The sequence below is a fragment of the Rhinolophus sinicus genome, chromosome 3 (assembly GCF_057876585.1).
Source record: "Rhinolophus sinicus isolate RSI-liver-muscle chromosome 3, RSI-T2T, whole genome shotgun sequence".
Taxonomy (NCBI): Eukaryota; Metazoa; Chordata; class Mammalia; order Chiroptera; family Rhinolophidae; genus Rhinolophus; species Rhinolophus sinicus.
This window is the reverse complement of record NC_142503.1, coordinates 7,501,791-7,519,647: the sequence shown is the minus strand read 5'-3', so window position 1 is coordinate 7,519,647 and position 17,857 is coordinate 7,501,791. Positions and strand designations below refer to the sequence as shown.

At 40.8% G+C, this 17,857-nt stretch overlaps 1 protein-coding gene across 5 annotated transcripts in view; it reads left to right on the top strand.

Moving 5' to 3' along the window:
* The window catches only part of CTNND2 (catenin delta 2), an 831,455-nt gene that overhangs the window by 324,087 nt on the left and 489,511 nt on the right, over positions 1 to 17,857 (top strand). The window lies entirely within an intron of this gene.

Sequence of the window (17,857 nt, the reverse complement as noted above, 5' to 3'; positions counted from 1 at the left end):
AGTATTACAATAGGGATTAATCTTTGAAACTAAGATCAGGAAGACAATTATTATAATAAGGCTCTTTGCCCTATTTTTGTAACATTCCTTACTTCGATGTGCTAAGAATACTATTAAGGATAGTGGCCATTGGTCCAATGAGAAAACTATTAGGTTGATAAAAGTGTTAAAATGAGTGCACGTTATAGCTATGCTTCCTTTGGATGAGCAGCGTTTGTTGGCAGAAAATTATTACACAATCAGCATAAATGTGTATGCTCTGCTGAGTCATCTGCAAAGATCCATGCATTTTTCTTCCTTTCACCCACTCTTCTGCTGGGAGACTTCTAAACTATTCAAAAAAAATTGGACACTGAGTCTATTTAATTCTTATGGAATTTGAGCCTTTGGTCAGTCTGCCAGTCCCAGGGAATGAACTGGTTTTATGGACACGCTGTTACTTTGCTATTTGGAATTTGGATGATTCGTATGAGCACGAATAATCTGCTCCAAAATGGTGCTCATGCAGGAAGAGTTTCTTCAGATTCAGTCCCTAGTGATTTCACCCAATGGTGAATGGGCTCTCGAGTTGCTTCAGAATAGTCTAGAAATGTGGGTGAACGTAGTGAGTCTTAAATTGGTGATTGATGAGCTCAAAAGTAGCACTTACCGTTCCACATTTTACTGTATTATCTTACCAGATAATATAAAGAAGAGGTATTTATAAAAGCTTATGAATATATATTTTGAACAGTTTGTTTTTACTTCATTTTTATAATATTAAGGTAGGCTTTTCATAATCCTGTTTACTAAAGCTAATGCCATGCTTTAAGGATCTATCCCACCCTTCTTGCTCCTAGGATGTTTACTTCCTTTTGAATGACACCCCACGAGAGTGCCCATTCACCCAACTTAAGCGTATCTTCATCATTTGGTCTTTCCTTTTCCTTCTCCACAAAAACATGGAATAAAAAGGAAATAGCATTTTTAAAGTAACTATTTGCTCAGTTTACTCAGTATACTCTGTTGATAGGATACTAAAGCCCGACATAAAAGAATCATACAATATCTGAGAATGAATGGATTTTCAAATCTGTGGATTGTACAGTGTACATAAATTCTATTCAATCCCATAATGTGTTTCGATTAAAGATTTTAATGTCAATATTTGCTCTTAATTTCGTATAGAGTTATAACAAAATGGATAATCTCAACATTATTCTTCAGATAGTTTATTAACCCGAGGACGGATTTTGTTTCAGAACACCTGAGTGTCACGAATATCATGAAGTCAAAGATATCTGGGTTATCTCTAAGTAGTGCTTCATAGCTGTTAACCAACGTTTCCCTCACCTTGTCAAATTAATTAATACGTAAGACAAAACCAGAAAACCACTGGGAATGCACATCTATAAAAGGGGTTATTGGCATATTCTGCATGTGTCCCAGTGGTTTGCAAACTTGAGAGTGCAGCAGAATGAACTGAAAAGCTTATTAAGGACCAGCTGCTGCCCCCGCTTTGCCCCCGTCCAGTTTCTGATGTAGTTGATCTTGGATCAAGCCCAAGCACTTGTATTTCTAGGTTCTTGGGTAGTGTTGATATTGCCGGTCCGGGGACCACTCTTTGAGAACCACTGCTCTAAATTATTAAATGCATTTTGAAATAATAAAAGCTTGTATTGATTGAGTGCTTGCTATGGATCAAGGGCTCTTCTAAGCATTTTACTACAGAATTGCATTTAATTCTTATAACAGGCCCATCGGGGAGCTTCTGGGTTTAGCCCAGATGGGGAAATGGAAGGGGACAGAGTTGAGAATATTTTCTAAGTCACCCAACATGTAAATGGTAGCCCTGAGATCTGACCCCAGGAATGGAGGTCCAGAGCTCATTCTTGTAACATCAGGACAAAGATGTCTGTAAGTCAGCCCTTTCATGTATTTTACTAAGTGTGTAACTTTCCCGCTGCACATGTTTTGTGTTTCACCAATTCCATTTTTGTGAGATGTTTCAAGGATAGAAGTACCATATCTTTGGATAATATTCTGTAAGATTAAAGGCGCAGCAGTGCTTTTAGTTTTTTTCAGTCTATAAGTACTCAGGAATAAGCAAAGCAAAAAACTGCCTCTCACAAGATTATTCTTGTAAAAAATGCTCATGTTATAATGGAGAGTAAAGAAAGCAGGGCAAGAAGTCACCCACGCAGCACGATACTGCTCATGGAGAAAAATTACATATAGGAAACAAACAAATTGGAGAAGAAAATATACCATAATGCCAACGTACACACAAGACGGTGTTATACATTATTTGGGGTATTTTGACACACACTGTATAGCATATTGCTGGCTGTTTCTTCGACGAGGCAGTGTAGTTAAGTAACGTGAGAAACTGAAATCATTTTATGAGAATTCCTTTTGTATTTTAGATTGGTGAAGATTAACTAATGTTCCTTAAGCAAGAAATGTAGTTTTTATTTTTTAAGTGTTCTAATAACAAAGGTAGAGCAGAGAGAATGGGTTGTCAGACAAAAAGCTAGCTTATGTGTTTCTTAGCATACATGTATTTAGCTCTGCAACAGGTCCCCATGTTCCAATGCATTTTATTCTGATAACAACTCTCCAAAGAGGGAGGCATCACCCCCAGTTTCAGACAAGGACCCTGAGACTCAGATTTTAAGTGCATGTCGCTGGATCCCAAGGCAAACGACCAGCCTAGGGTCTCTGCCTCCTACGCTTATGGACTACACTGCCCCCAAGTTTCCCTCCAAGGAACTGGGACTCCGGTGCCTGCAAGAAGCTGGGGAAACCGTGGGAATCCATGGTTATACGCAACAACCGGGGAGTTTTCAATTTTACTGCAATTTATCAAATTAATTAAGGAAGGTGAAATGGTTTACAAAATAGAAACAATACAAACATGGAGGGGGAAAGGCTGATTTTATATTCCTGCCACTTGAGAAGAAAGGGATGGGTGCTGATTTTTGAGGTTGGGGGCCAGGAGGGGGCTAAGGGGAAGAACTGTCTGCATAAGATGATCTTGGAGAGGACACGGCTGTAGAAAAGCCTACAGCGTGCTGTGCTGTGGATGTGTCCCTTCTGGCCAGCAGTTCCAATGAGGGAGCGCCCACCGTGAGGTACAAGCTTCCGCCCCCCCACCCCTGCAGTGTAGCCCACTAGACCCTGGCTTCTCATAGGGAGGGGCCAGGCCTAGGAAGTCAGCACCTGGGAGCTTGGCAGACACGCAGCTGGTCCTCTGCGGTGTGGTCTAGGCCAAAGAGAACTCCCTGCCCGAGATGTCGGCAGCTTTTCTCATGATGGCCACTGGAGTCTGCGGGGAAAGCATTTCCTCCCTGGGGCGTCTGTGGGCCACCAAGATTCACCCCAGGGGGAAGGAGTCGTGAGGTCAAGTCCCCTTAGTATTTCAGGGACCTTTCCTCAGTAGGATTTGTTTTACAGGGTTGTTGAGGGCCGTTAACGGATGACTCAGAAATATAAGCACAGCCGATCTTGTTTCCTACGAAAAATGCTTATCTATTTAGGCATTCAAAGTCTTATATTTGATGCAAGAATTAATGTAAATTCAATATTTTCAGAGAAGATGGCTGACCTCTTGTGCATGGCGATGTGAGCTCTCCTTGACTCCTCTTGGCTCCCAGGAACTCTGTGAACTCACATTTCCACTTTTCGCCTTCTCAGCCCCTGGGGCTGCCACTTCAAGTGAACACTAGTGGCTGGTGTTAAAGTTTCCACTAATTGCCTTATCATTTCATAAAGAGGCATTAATTGCTCACATAATTTCCTCTTTTCCTTGGAATCACAGATCCTTTTATGCAAAATGACTACTTCAAATGCTTTTCTATCACCCTCCCTCCCTTCTCTCCTGTCAGTGCAGAAACAACTAGGACACCATGGGGGAGGGAAAGGAAATCTTGCGACGCTTTTTGATAACGTAAAAATTTATTCTGTGAAATATTGCTTAAAGTTTATTTCCTGAGCTAGCAGATGTTCATTTTCTCCAAGCCTATCTTGATTCTTTTTTCTGTTTTGTGCCTATAGAAATAATTGGAAATGGTAGAACAAAATATTTTTAGACACAGTGTTTTTCTTATTTCCTATTAATTTCACCAATTTCATACCATATTTTAAATAGTTCTGTTCTCTGTAGACTGTTCACCCCAAGTCACCCACATGCACACAACACACACACACGCTACACACCACACATCATGCGTGCACACACCCCAGTAATCTTTATAGATTTTACACATCAAGGACTATGCTTGTTTTATTCATGTGTTTTCAGCCCCTGGCAAGGCCCTACACTCGATGCTCACTAGCTTAATAAAAATGTGCTGTATAGTTCAAAGACCTTTACATCCTTTTGACAAAGAGAATATTTTAAAATTTTGAAATTGAAACTGTCTTGTACAATTCTGTCTTTAAAAAAACCAGTTGGAGATTAAATATCTTATTTATCTAATAAGTGCTAGTTTTTCAGGTCGGGTCGCCTGAGAAGCATACTCTGATATGAAGAGTAGCATGCAGGAGGTTTTTGGGGTGCTCTTGGGGTCAGCACGGAAGAAGGGAAGGATAGAGGACTGGGACAGGGAGAGGCTGAGCTGTGGTGTCCTCCCAGCAGAGGTGCCAGTCCACCTACGGGGAGCCGTCGGGCTTGCTTGGGGCATGGGGGCTCAGCCTATGTATCCTCAAAGTCAACGAGCCATGGGATATAGGCTGTTCCAGGGACACTGACTCTTCCGCTGAATCACTCTGCAAGGGGCTGACAGCTGGGTGTTGTCTGGAGGCTTCTCTTCCAGCAGCTGGGGGAATAGGTGCTTCCTCCCTGATGGGAACTGGGCAGCGTGTCACAGCATCCACTGTAGGGGTGTGGCTTGTAATAATGTTACTGGACTTTATTTACCAGACCAACCAATGTTCAAAATCAGTGTTAAATGGCATTTATTGTAATCTTTGATGAAAACAGCAGACTGGAAATTTCTTTGTACAGTATATCAACTGTAGAAAATTCATAGATAAGAAGCCTGGAAAAGCATAGCTCAAAACGATGAGTATTATGTTTAGGTAGTTTTTATTCCTTTTTGACTTGTCCCATTTGAGTAACTAATATTTCCTATCTTATGGTAATTAATCCCCATGGCAGTGGCTCACTCTAATTTTTTAATTCACCCCAGGGCCACAGTCCCCTGATGTCCCCCACTTCCTCATCTGTCAGCTACATAGTTTTGATTTATTGATTTAGTCCCCTCTTGGTTGCATTGTTCCAACAGTTGCCATGTTGCCATGACCCTGTTCCCGTTACTGGTCTAACCTTGCTTTTTTGGATAGTTGTGTGATCCCCCCTAGCCTGACCACACTGGATTAAACCTTTTCATCGGTTCAGAATGAGCGGTTTTAATAAGGTACTGATGTTTTCTTCCCCTCCTCTCCCACCAGTGGCATACACGATAACAGTGGTTCCATCTGCAGGAGGTTCTTCTTTGCAGGAGAGAAAACCACGTGTTATGTTGTTTGTGTATAATTTATTTTAAAGATACTTCAGTGTAAACAGAGTGTTTATATGTGTCTGTTTGCAAGTTAACATTATTGATCAGGTGAGGGATGGATAATTAGACACTGAGAACCAAAATCAGGATTCTATAATTGAGGAATGGTTGCCAAGCCCTTCAAAAGTGGGTACCAAGTCCCATACCAGTGAGTTTTGCTAACGCAGGAGGGATGCTGGCGACATGTGGTCATGGATGTGAGGAGCAGTGTGAGGACATAGATGTGGTTCGAAGTGTGGGCAGGGGCCTAACCCCCCTTGTGTGACTGGGGTGTCAGATTCTGGACAGTCCTCTGCCTCCTTGAGTGCAGTGCTCAGGGCTTGAGGTCTGAAGCCCTTTGTGTCCCACATCTCCACAGCGCCAGAGAACTCAGTTCCTGGACTGACTTGGAGATTGGCCATTCCCCCCAGGGAAACACTGCTGTGTCCATTCTGGAGTGAACCTCTCCTCTCTGCTGGATAGTTCTGGCCCCAACGGACTCCCCCCAGCCACTAACACAGGCTGTGTGACTTTTGTGTCTGCCGGATGATGAATACTTGGACAAGAGTCCAAATTGGGTGTAAAACTGGACTCTTAAACAAGATGGTGGTTGTAGAGACAGGGTTATTCATCTCTCTCAGCCATTTCTAACCCTCTGGGGATACTGATACTTACCAAAATAATCTTTCCATTGATATATTCATTATGTACTTAGATATTATGAACCATTCTAGAATCCTCATTCACACTTGCTTCCCAGGTATAATTGCACTGACTGCTTTTTGTGATGAAAACTTGGAGGTGGGCACAAAGAAAGTTAAAAGCAAAAGAACTGTTGTACTCAAGAACAATCCAGGATGCTCGTTTGAGAGTAACGTTTTGGAATCCAAAACTAAGCTACCTATAGGGTACACTATAGCTTAAAGCTCAGGAAAAAGTACAGCTTTAAAAAGTTAGCTTATGACATGTAGTCATAAATTACTATTTCAGGATAAATTACTATTTCTAAATAATATAGGAATGATGGAGTCATCAGTACAAAAGGATTTTGGTATTGCTCTTCTAGATACCTACATGCTTATTGTTCGGAGTCATTTTTAAGGTGATAAACCAAAAAAAGATCTTTCAAATTCATGATTTTAGATTGCTTGAAAATACTGTTGATCTCATTCCAGCCCTTTTCTATGAAAATATTTCTCAATCTATCTGAAATTTTGCTCTGAATAAAGCTTAAACTGCCTGCATAACCTTGGGTTAACTCTAGTCCCCATTCATATTCATGGTTTGGCTAAAGATATAGTAAATCCATTGCATGCTTTGTATTTTGGAGACTGCAAAACCAGTTTTCAAGCTAAGCTTTATTTGATTTTACTCCCGTGAGGATATTGCTTTTTATCGAATCCTCTTTTTTTCCCTGTGAGTTTTTCTTGAGCACCAAAGCAGAGTTAAAAATAGATCAAAGCTGACTCAAGTTATGTAGAACCATAGTATGTATTTCTTATTTATGAATTATAGAAAAATTTCCTTTCTCTCTTGTCTCCTTTCTCTAAATATCTACAAATAACATGTAGTTCGTGGAAAGAAGACTCTGGCTTTACAGAGCATTTGATTTTTTAACAGAAATTAAATAAATCAGCTACTAGCAATCCAAAACATGACAACATCTCCATTTAAAAAAGATCTTTTTGCAAACCTGATAGAACATTTGAGCTAAGCCCTGACCCCTCACTTGATAGCATACATTATTAACATTCCCACTTTCACTTAGGGAAACCCTGTAGTAGGATGGAAACAGTACTTCCTTTGGGTCAAGGCCTGATTTCCAGTGACCACAGACATGGCCGAACATCTTGTTTTCTGCATTGCCATGTACTGCAAGCACCCACCTGGCCAGGTTAGCACAGTGTAATTCTGGGGTTTCTCTTCCCAAATATTTTCATCACCCCACGGATGACATTACATGCCTGCTAGCTCCTATCAGAGGATCAGAAACTGGGGTGTGTCCCCTGAAGCCAAAGACAGAAGCTGCCAACTCCTAACAGCTCTGCTCAGTCCAAACGGCCACTGGGGACACCTTGCTTCTGCTGACAACCAGAAGCTTTATGTCGCCCCCGAAGTCAGGGCAGATAGGGACTAATTCAAAGACATACCTGCCATGCCCGAGAGCCTTCTGTCCAGCAGGCTTACTTCCTGTGTGGTCCTGGTCCCGACGACCCCAGATGTCCGGCTGCAAATGGCCAGCATGCTCGGTTCTCCTTGCCCAGCTTGCCTGGCACAGGCTCAGGCTGGATTGGGAGGGGTTTGGTATCAGTGAGGAGTACACATTTGGGACACAGCGTCCCGAGCACTCAGAAGTCCTTAGTCACCAGCCCCAGATCCTGCACCACCCGTTTGGTGGTTTCCTGGAGACCTGTTTCCCATCCCAGTCAGGGCCGCCCCAGACCTTCTGATATATTTCAGTTACTTTGTCTTTCTAACATCTCCAGTGAGCTGGAGGACTAGCTCCTGAATATGTGTAATAAGAAACTTCACTTTTTAAGTGAACCATTGGGAAGAAAAATGCTTTGCTTTGTGGGTTGTTTGCTGGTTTTACCTGATGAACCCAGAGGAAGTATACAAATGAAAAGCTGGCCAGCCATTCTTTAAGAGCGTACCTTTGAGGCTCCTAGAATAGAGTGTTCTAGAAGCCCTCTGTGCATGCAGCCCAAGGCACGCTTGGCTTAAATGTACCATGATGCCTTCTTGAGAGATAATGTTGTCACTTGACACCAAGTAGAATTGCAGGAGTAACAATATGTTTATTCTTTTTGAACCTCCATGTATGAGATTCCTGAGCTTAAAGACTGATGGTGAAATGGCATCGATTGCTAACTCCTCTGGGAGCTTTTAAATGTGCCTCTCTTTATATGTGTGCTCATACTGTATGAGGTTGTTGTTGTTGTTGTTTTAATTGAACCTGTTAATATTGTTGTGTTACATTATTCTAGTTTATTTATTTTTCTACAGAAATCTGTTCAGAAAAACGCTCTAGCATCATAATGCATCTCGGTGTCCAAATCATAAACTTTTGTCATTATCTAGAGGACACCCTAGGGTACCCATTAGGAAGACATTCATCATTCAAATGTTTATTGTGCTTCTCTGTATCAGCCGTTCTCTGTTCAGTGCCGAGAGAAAAATAAAACTAAGATCACCCTCTCTTCTTTAAGAGTATACAGTAAAATTGAGAAGACAGGTTTATATGAAATGTTAAATACAGTGACACAGTAACTTAGAAAAGTGTCATTCAGTGACAGAGTTCTTGGTGAGAAACTCACTAGAGGAACAGATACTATAAAGTCCCAGAGATACATACTGGAATGTTCTAGAAGGAGATGTTGGTGGGAGAGCCATTCGCTCCCTCTGTGCTTCTAGTGAAACATGCAGGAACTAGGAAGGGAGATCTTCAGAACCTGGAGATAAAGGGAGGTGGTAAAGGGAGTAGCAGCGTTAGGGTGTGTGGGGAGGCGCAGAGTCTCCTCCACACCTGGACGTGTGTTGGAAGGAAGAAGGGAGCTATGGGCTGGCTTGCAGGTGGCCTCACCAGGATCTAGTGGAGGCTTGGTGGGTGTGACAGTGTGAATGGTAGTCAGTCACGATGTGCCTTGTGCACGCGAATCTCGGCTCATTCCCACAACGAGCACCGATGGCAGATGTAGGGGCAGCTGTGTGAGTCCTGCTGGCACACAGTTAAGGGTGCGGCCTCTGGCATCAGACTGTCTGAGCTCTAGGCCGAGTTCTGCCACATCATGCTCAGTGATGTGGAATGTGACATTCCACTTCTTTGCATCTTAGTTTTCTTTTTACTTTTTTTTTTTTTTTACTGTGGTAAAATATAGAAAACAAAATTTACCATTTTAAGTGTACAATTCAGTGCCATTAAGTACATTCACAATGTTTTGCAACCGTCACTACTATCTAGGTATTTTGAGAACTCTTTCATCTTCCAGAACTGAAACTCTTGTGCTTATTAAACAATAACTCTTTACCCCCCTCCCTCAATCTCTACTAACCACTATTCTACTTTCTATCTCTATGAATTTCTCTTCTGCGTAGGTACCTCACATAAATGCAATTACATGTTAATCTTCCTTCTGTGTCTGACTTGTTTCACAGAGCATGTCTTCAAGGTTCCTCCATGTTGTAGCATACAGCAGAATTTCATTCCTTTTTATGGCTGAGCAATATTCCATTGCGTGGATAGACCACATTTTGATTTTCCATTCATCCATCAATGGACACTTGGTTTGTTTCTACCTCCTGGCCACTGTATATAATGCTGCTGTGAATGTGAGTGTACCAGTATCAGTTTAAGTCCCTGCTTTCAGTTCTTTTGGGGATGTATCCGGAAGAGGAAATGGCTGATTCAAATGGAACTCTGCGTTTAACTTTGCACCTTAGTTTTATTATGTGTGAATGGGAGATAATGGCAGTCCCTAATGAGCAGGGCTGTTGTGAGAATTAAATGTTACTGTATCTGAAGTGTGTAGACCTGTTTAGAGGAAAACCAGCATAAGGCAAGCTCTATGTAAGTATTGGCTGGTTGGTTTTACCTGAGGACCCGGGTTTCTGCAGCCGGCGTGGCGAGTACCTAGAGGTGAGGCCTGAGCATCAAGGCTGCGTGCACTGCTTATGGTATTGGCTCATCCGTTTGAGAGGTGTGCGTGTCAGCACCGTTCTTTCTTCAGCTTTTGATTTTTCTGGTGCCTCACAGGTAGGTGATGGAATACTGAGATCTTAAATCAAAATATTGAAATGGAACCTTCCTAAATTCTTCAGAAAATCAGAGAGGATTATATGTTTTTAATGTGAAAATGTGATTCATAGTATAAAACGGCAGTGTATCCATTTGTGCAGCCAGTAAGGTTAGCTTGGAAACATCACATGTGTAGGTAAGAGCCTCCTGGTGGGATAGCCAGAGATGCGTTTCCTGCTGATAATTCAGCAATGATTGATAACTGATCATTCAGTAACCATTTCCTGTTGATAATTGTTCTCTGAGTGCTATGAGTTGGACTAACAAAGAAAACTCTCCTTTGATACGTAACTGCAGCATGGACGTTTGGCCACAACTAATAATCCCTAAAGCCCTTGATAGTGTATCTCTCATGGGAAGTCAGTACCATGGGAACACTGCTCATTTTCTCCGGGGAAAGGTCATATTATAGTAAACACAAAAACTACTTTCAGCTTTTTTAGCCAGTCTGCTTTTCTAAATCAGTTAAAATTAAATATTCTTAAATTCCTGTGTCATCAGACAATAGTTTAGTGGTTACCAGAGGGTAAGGGGGTGGGGGGTGGGAGATGAGGGTAAGGGCGATCAAATATATGGTGATGGAAGGAGAACTGACTCTGGGTGGTGAACACACAATGGGATTTATAGATGATATAATACAGAATTGTACACCTGAAATCTGTGTAATTTTACTAACAATTGTCACCCCAATAAATTTAAAAAAAAAAAGAATATTAATCTTCTTCCAGTGCAGTAGTCATTCTAAGAAAATAAACATTACAAAGTGAAAAAAAAAATTATTGTGTCATATGACATCATACAAAGAATCTTGACAATGTGAGGAAGCTATGAATCAATGAGCATAGCACGTAAAGGATTCTGTTAAAAAGACAACATTATAGTCTTTAAAAAAAATCTCTGCTTCCTTTGCATGATGGGAAACAAAGATACATTTCGCGAAATGATTATGCAAACATAATTTGATGTATGACACAAGTTCTAGTGTCTCTTGCCTCTGGAGAATGTTCATTCTTCATTTATTTTGTTATGAGCAATACTTTTATTGAAGTGTGTAGGTGCTTTGTTGAAAGAAGAAAAGGTGGACTTTTTTTTAGAGAGAGGAACTTGTTAAGGAACAGACAGAAGCTATCCACCCCCATTCTCCTCTGGTACCAATCTTCAAATTGCCTAAAATCCATTTGGAGAGGACTTTGTTGGGGGAAGACAATGTATGAACATAGGGTTCTCAATGCAAGGCATGTCACTGTTGGTGCCCTCCGCGGGCCCACCATTAATGCGACAAGGATGTGAGTGTCCCTTCCCTGGTCCTTCTAGACCAAGACAACAATAAAAATCCTGTGTTTACTGATGCTTGAAACTCTGTTAGCCAAAGAACAAAAGCTTTTCATTTTGCAACGTATAACAAAAATACTTTTGGTTTAATGTTTTAATGTGTTTGTGTTGAAGTCGGGGGTAATAAGTCAAGGAAACCATTAAAATGACTCTGTTTTATTAGGAGGTAAAAGGTCAGGCGTTGCAACTGAGTGCTGAACTGTAGAGGGAATCAGGAAAAGGGGGTGTGGGAAAGTGGAGACCGAGGGTGGGGGACCAGAGGGCTGGTATGCCAGGACAGTGAAAGGATCCGAGATTCCAGCTGGACAGCTTCTCCTGTTGGTCATCTTGCCTTCAACCAAGACAGTTTCAAAAGGAGCTGGCCCTTTAATGATTTTTTTTTCCTGAACAAGCATTTCTGCCCATTATGATTTATGAGGATCACTTTTTAAACATGGTTGAACTTGTATAACCAGGGGATTCATTAGCTGAAGAATCACTGTGACAATAACATAGATAAAGCACCAGGACCCAGGGCTGTGGGTGGAGGCAGGGCTTGCGCTCAGGTGGTGCTCGTGAAAAGGGAAATGAGAGATGCAGGCGATCTGTGTCTCCATTCACAGTGAAGAGAGGACAGCAGTGCTGATCGTGTCCCAGAAGGGCCACTCAAGGCCAGGAGTGAGTGGACGTGGCTGAGAAGGTTGGGCAGGATTTGAATATGTGAAGAGGAGGCATTTCAGAAAGAGAGAGAGAGAGAGAGAGAGAGAGAGAGAGAGAGAGAGAGAGAGAGAGAGAAAGAGAGAGAGAGAGAGAGAACACACCGACGCTGGAAGCCCTCTGTGCATTGGATCTTTTCAGACAGCAGTGAATGGACCAGTGCTTTCTTCTCATTATATTTTACTTGATGATGACCTGGGATTGTCACTGTTGTGTATTTACCCAAAGTTTCTCTCTCAGGAGATGTGGACTTCAGGCTGTGGTACCCTGCACCTGAACCACTAAACCTGCGGACACACCTGAGAGATGCCCCTTTGTAGGGTTGGCATTATCTTGCTATAGAGTCAACAAATATATATACAGGATTAAAGGGCTTTGTTCTTGATGCTGATGTTGAGGGACTTGATGGTTATGCAAATCTATGCATCTATGTCTACTGGGAAATTATTTTTTAAAGGCATAGAAATAACTCCACATTGGAAACCATAAGAATCTTAAAACAAAATCTTATGTGATTTGAAAATACCAGGACTACACACCTACATATTACTACAGATACTATAGAATGATTAGCCTCAGTGCTGGAACAAGTCTTAGAGAAAACCTGCTTGTTATTCTTCATGCTTGTGTTGTATATGAAGCTTTGAACAGGGCCAATATTTGTGGATTAAGTGTGAAATTAATACCAGTTATGGAGTTTAAAAAAAAATCTATATATTTAGTAGCAAATGACATGGGAAAGCCAGACCATTGCATGGAATCATGCCAAACATCTCCTCTATAACTGTTTGATAGTGGAAATGTTAGACAATGTTTGTTGAAAATGCCCTAGGTTTCCACGGAAACTTGATTTTAGAAGTAATTAAAATATATGTGTGCTACTGTCAAAAATATATGTGTATATGTAGCTTATAGAGACAGTACGTATCGCGTTAAATTTTCCTCATGTCCAAAAATAGATGTCTCCTCTTTTATCATCCAAGCATAGTGCCTGTGTGTCTATATGGAATAACAGGATTTAATTTGTCCTGAATGATGAGATCCGGTCCCTGCTATGGCCCCGTCAGCCATCTTGTTGTTGAGTCGGCTGTGATGAGAACGAACGGGAAATTCTGGTTTATGATATCTTTGGACTGCGTGCGCGAGTTTCATTTACATGGAGGAAGAGTTGGCTGGCCACAGCAAATTCACATTGTGAGCGCTGATTTGATATTGTCTTCCTGCAGATATAACCAGGGTAGAATGTTGAGTTCTAACATGGAAAATAGAGTTGATTGTATTCTCTGGCACTGCTTCCGGAAGATGATTCTAACAAAACACCAGATTATGATGATGGGGTTATTATTGGAAACTTAGAGTTTTACAACTGGAAGAGAACTGACAGGTTTCAGAGGAAAACTAAGTCCTGGATAACTTGTCCAATAATCACAAAGTCAAGACTATGCAGCAGAATTCCTGGGCCTTCCAGTCCAGGGCTCTGTCCACCACAGTACAGAGGTTGAATAATAAATTGTACCTTCATCACATTGATCATGCAAAATGTACGATCTTTATTCCAACATGCACAGACTTAAAAATCTGTTTAAGTGACAATGTTAAGTCAGTTCCTCTGTGTTTAACATTTACCTATCTATCTCTTACTTAATATTTTTGATTTTCCCACTCTTTCATGCCAGACTCAGTAGCTAACAGGCAGTGTACCTGGTTGATTTGAGATGGATCCCTTTCCTCCCTGTGCTTTATCATTGCCATGGGAAGCTGGTCTCCTCCAGTTGGACAGACACTCTAGGGTACAGCAGTGTTCTTTATACATGTAATCAGTTATCAGTAAAGGTCATGAAAGGAGAGTTTGTAATTCTTATTGGGAGTGGATTCAGTGTCAGTTGTCATTGTAATGAATCCATAGCTGCTGCATCATCTAATGGAAGTTATCATTGGCTATGCGCCATTTTCCAAGGAGCATCTGTGGTGTTTGCTGTCCCTAATGCGATGACGTCCAGCCTGGATGGATGCTACATGATCTTTGCCTCAGAGGAATTACAAAATGGGATAATACGTGACCGACACTCAATACACATTTATTAAATGCTTAATTTCTGACAGATACTGTGTTAGGACCAGCATGCTAATAATGTGATGCAGACTATTTTGAAGAATGCTAAGAATATTCAAAGTAAGTGTTGATTATACATTTGTTTAATGATGATGGAAGTGAGTCTGATGATTGACAAACTTGCATTGAGTACTTACCATGAGCCAAGCATTGTGGGAAATATTTTACCTGGATTATTTCATTCACTCTTCAGAACAACTCTGTAGAGGAAGAGCTATTATTATTCCTTTTTAAGAACTGTGATGAGGAAAGAGTGGCTTCGATAAATTAAATAGATCGCTCAAGAACAATCAAGGAAGGCTCAGTTAAAGAATCCTCTGATATGTTCCTTGATGATAAGATATCATTCACTTGACAATGCAATTGCTAGTGGTGGTGGGGGCGCAGGGGGAGAGAATTGAAAGAGCTACTGAAAGATAAATAGCATTTAAAAATGTATGGCCACTTAAATAAATAAATAAATAAATAAATAAATAAATAAATAAACAAATAAATAAAACTCTGTAATACACTGTCTTTTTTCTGGAATGTTCAATTTTCCTTTGATATAAATGTTTGTTAAATTTCTAAGTAGTCATAAGTACATCATCTGCTTAAATATTCAAATTCCTCCTGTACATTTCCATGAACTAAAATGCAAAATACAGAAAATAGGAAAACAATGAAAATTGCATTAAGCAAACTACAAAACGAGTAGCGCAAAGTAATAATTTATTTCCATTTGTTTCTTTAGGTTCATATAATCACACTTTTCCATCGTGAAATGTAAATTGTTATCATCATTAGCATTTCTTCCGAACAGGAATTCTGACTATATTAAGTCTATTTATTGCAGACTGCTAGGTGCTGAGCTCTGGCATATGGTAGATGAAATAACAGCTTCCCTACAAAAGCTGCTGAAGATCAGCTGGAGATGGAGATGGGGGATGCCCATCTCACTGGGGCAAGCGGGAGGCATGGTGGTTTATGAGTTGGCACTGGACGAAGGCGGTCGAAACTAGGAGGGCCACATGTGAAGGTCAGTGTAGATAGCATCAGACAGGACTCAGGGGAAATTAAAGAAGGCCTTGGAGAGTCCTATGGTGACCCCTTGTTATGACTGAAATCAAGACCTGGTGCTAAACTGGAGGCTTCTCAGAAACACCTGTAAAAGGGACCCTCCTACTACGGGCCTAGTCAGTTTAGGCCTAGTGCAAGCCTCACTCTGCCTCTGTGATTTTGGGGATCTCTGCTACTGAAAGGGTGGCTACAACCAGCATGATTTAGTTCCCCAGTGGAAGATTTATACTCATAGTAGGTATCACAGATGGACCTCGTCCTTCGCTTTAGTCTAGGTTTGTCTTACGATTCAGTGAGGCAGGGTAATGGTAATGCTTGGAGTCAACAATTCCCATGCAGACTAGTTTAGGATGTGGGATGCAGTGAGACGCAAACTGATGACACAGCCACCCCAAGCTTTGTCAGAAAAGAGAGCCCCAAAGTAGCAATATGCTATAGTCATTCCTTATAAATAAAGACAGTTTTCCCAGGAAGAAGGGATTAAAGTTTGCACCGGTACCTTCCTCCTTCCCTCCCTCCTTTTTACCTCCCTCCCTCCCTCCCTCCCATCCATCCATCCATCCGTCCATTTACCCATCTCTCCATCCACCCAACCATTCTTGGATCCAGGAAACACTTATTAAATATTTCCGGTGTGTCATGGCTCGTGAAGCTTACATGTTAGTGTGGGGAGACAATAAATCAATAAACAAGGAAATAAAATACAGATACTATCAAACAGCATCCATGTCTACCTCAGAAAGTGCAGACGCTGAAGTCACGGTGCCAGTGGTCCAGGACTGAAGTGCCCTAGTGTCTAGCACTTGGGCAGCAGGAAAGAGCCCACAAAGGAGAACGAAAAGTGAGCCATACAAGCCTGTAAGTCACAGTGGCCAAGAAGAGAGGTTTTCATAGAGGAGGCTGCCAGGCACGTTCAGAGCTGTGTAGAAGATGGGTAAGATGAATCAAGACCAGTAACCCTTGGATGTGCTACCGTGGGAGCCACTGATGACGTTGGCCAGATCAATGTCAGTGAAATGGTGGGCATGAAAATTTAATTAAAGTAGATGAATGGTACCCAAGGAACTGGAAGCTTTTTTTTGATATGTTTGCTTTAAAAAGAAGCAGTAAAGGGTTGCTGGTGAGATTGTAACAAGCAAGTGTGTGGCCTATAAAATTAGGCTGAGCTGAATTCTGGTTCCAGTGTTAGCGAACCACGGTACAATGGACTGGTTGCTTAACATTACAGAGCTCAGCACCTAGCCGACTGCAATAAATAGACTTAATATAGTCAAAATACCTGTTTAGAAATTCTCTTACTGAGGCTCAGTTACTTCATCTGCATAATGATTTTAGCAATACCTATTAAGGACAGACACACAGGGCTAGATACAATGACTTTTTCTTTCAATATACTGGTGGTGCCAAAAAAATGTATACACATGACATGTGTTCATCTTTTGTTATTGGTATATATTGCGTATAACAATTTTAATAGTTTTTTTTTTTTTCCTTTCTTAAAATGTGTATACATTTTTTTGGCACCCTTTATAGTTTGATTTGTATGTGTGTTTGAGAATATAGAGAGGGCATAGAAAAACAAAAAAAGAAGAACCAGGGGATTTTGGGGGGAATAAATTTATATTATCTTAAAATTACTTGAGTACCATTATCACTTAAATTAATGTTGCCCTATCCTAGAGGAAAGAATTTAGACATATTTAGAATTACGTTGTGATTTTATGTGGAAGTGATTTAGTTTCAGTGGGGATATGAAGTCTTGACTTTTTTATATTTCTTCTTACATGTATTAATAAGTGCATGTCTTAAAGTAGTTAGTAGATATAAAATTATGGAAGTCAAACTAAGCCAGTGATTAAAGAAATAAAAGGATAACTTCAGGAGCTGAGTGTATTTTGTGCTGGGTACTTAGTGAGAAATTCACATATCTCATATGGGATTCATACACAAAAGTCAAGTGTTGCTTGTTCAGAAACTAGAGCTTCCTGATATCTGGAATATTGAAATTCTCTTTGATATTGGAGAGTAATTATTATAATATGCTTGCCCACAAAATATATATTTCATATGCAAGTTTCATTTTAGGTGGTAGGAACAGTGTTCACGTCTACAACCGCCATAATTATCTCTGTTACCAACTACATTTACTGTACTTACATGAGAAGGCAATGTCTCAAAGTAGTTCTGGTTCTAAACTCATATCATCATTTTGAGGTTGGAGTGGTAAAAGAAAATCCCCACTTTCTACGTGGAAAGGCTGACAGTACTTGGTGTGATCATTTGGAAGTAGACAGATGATTAAAAGCAGGGTCTTCTGATGGTCAGCACGTTACTTTCCTA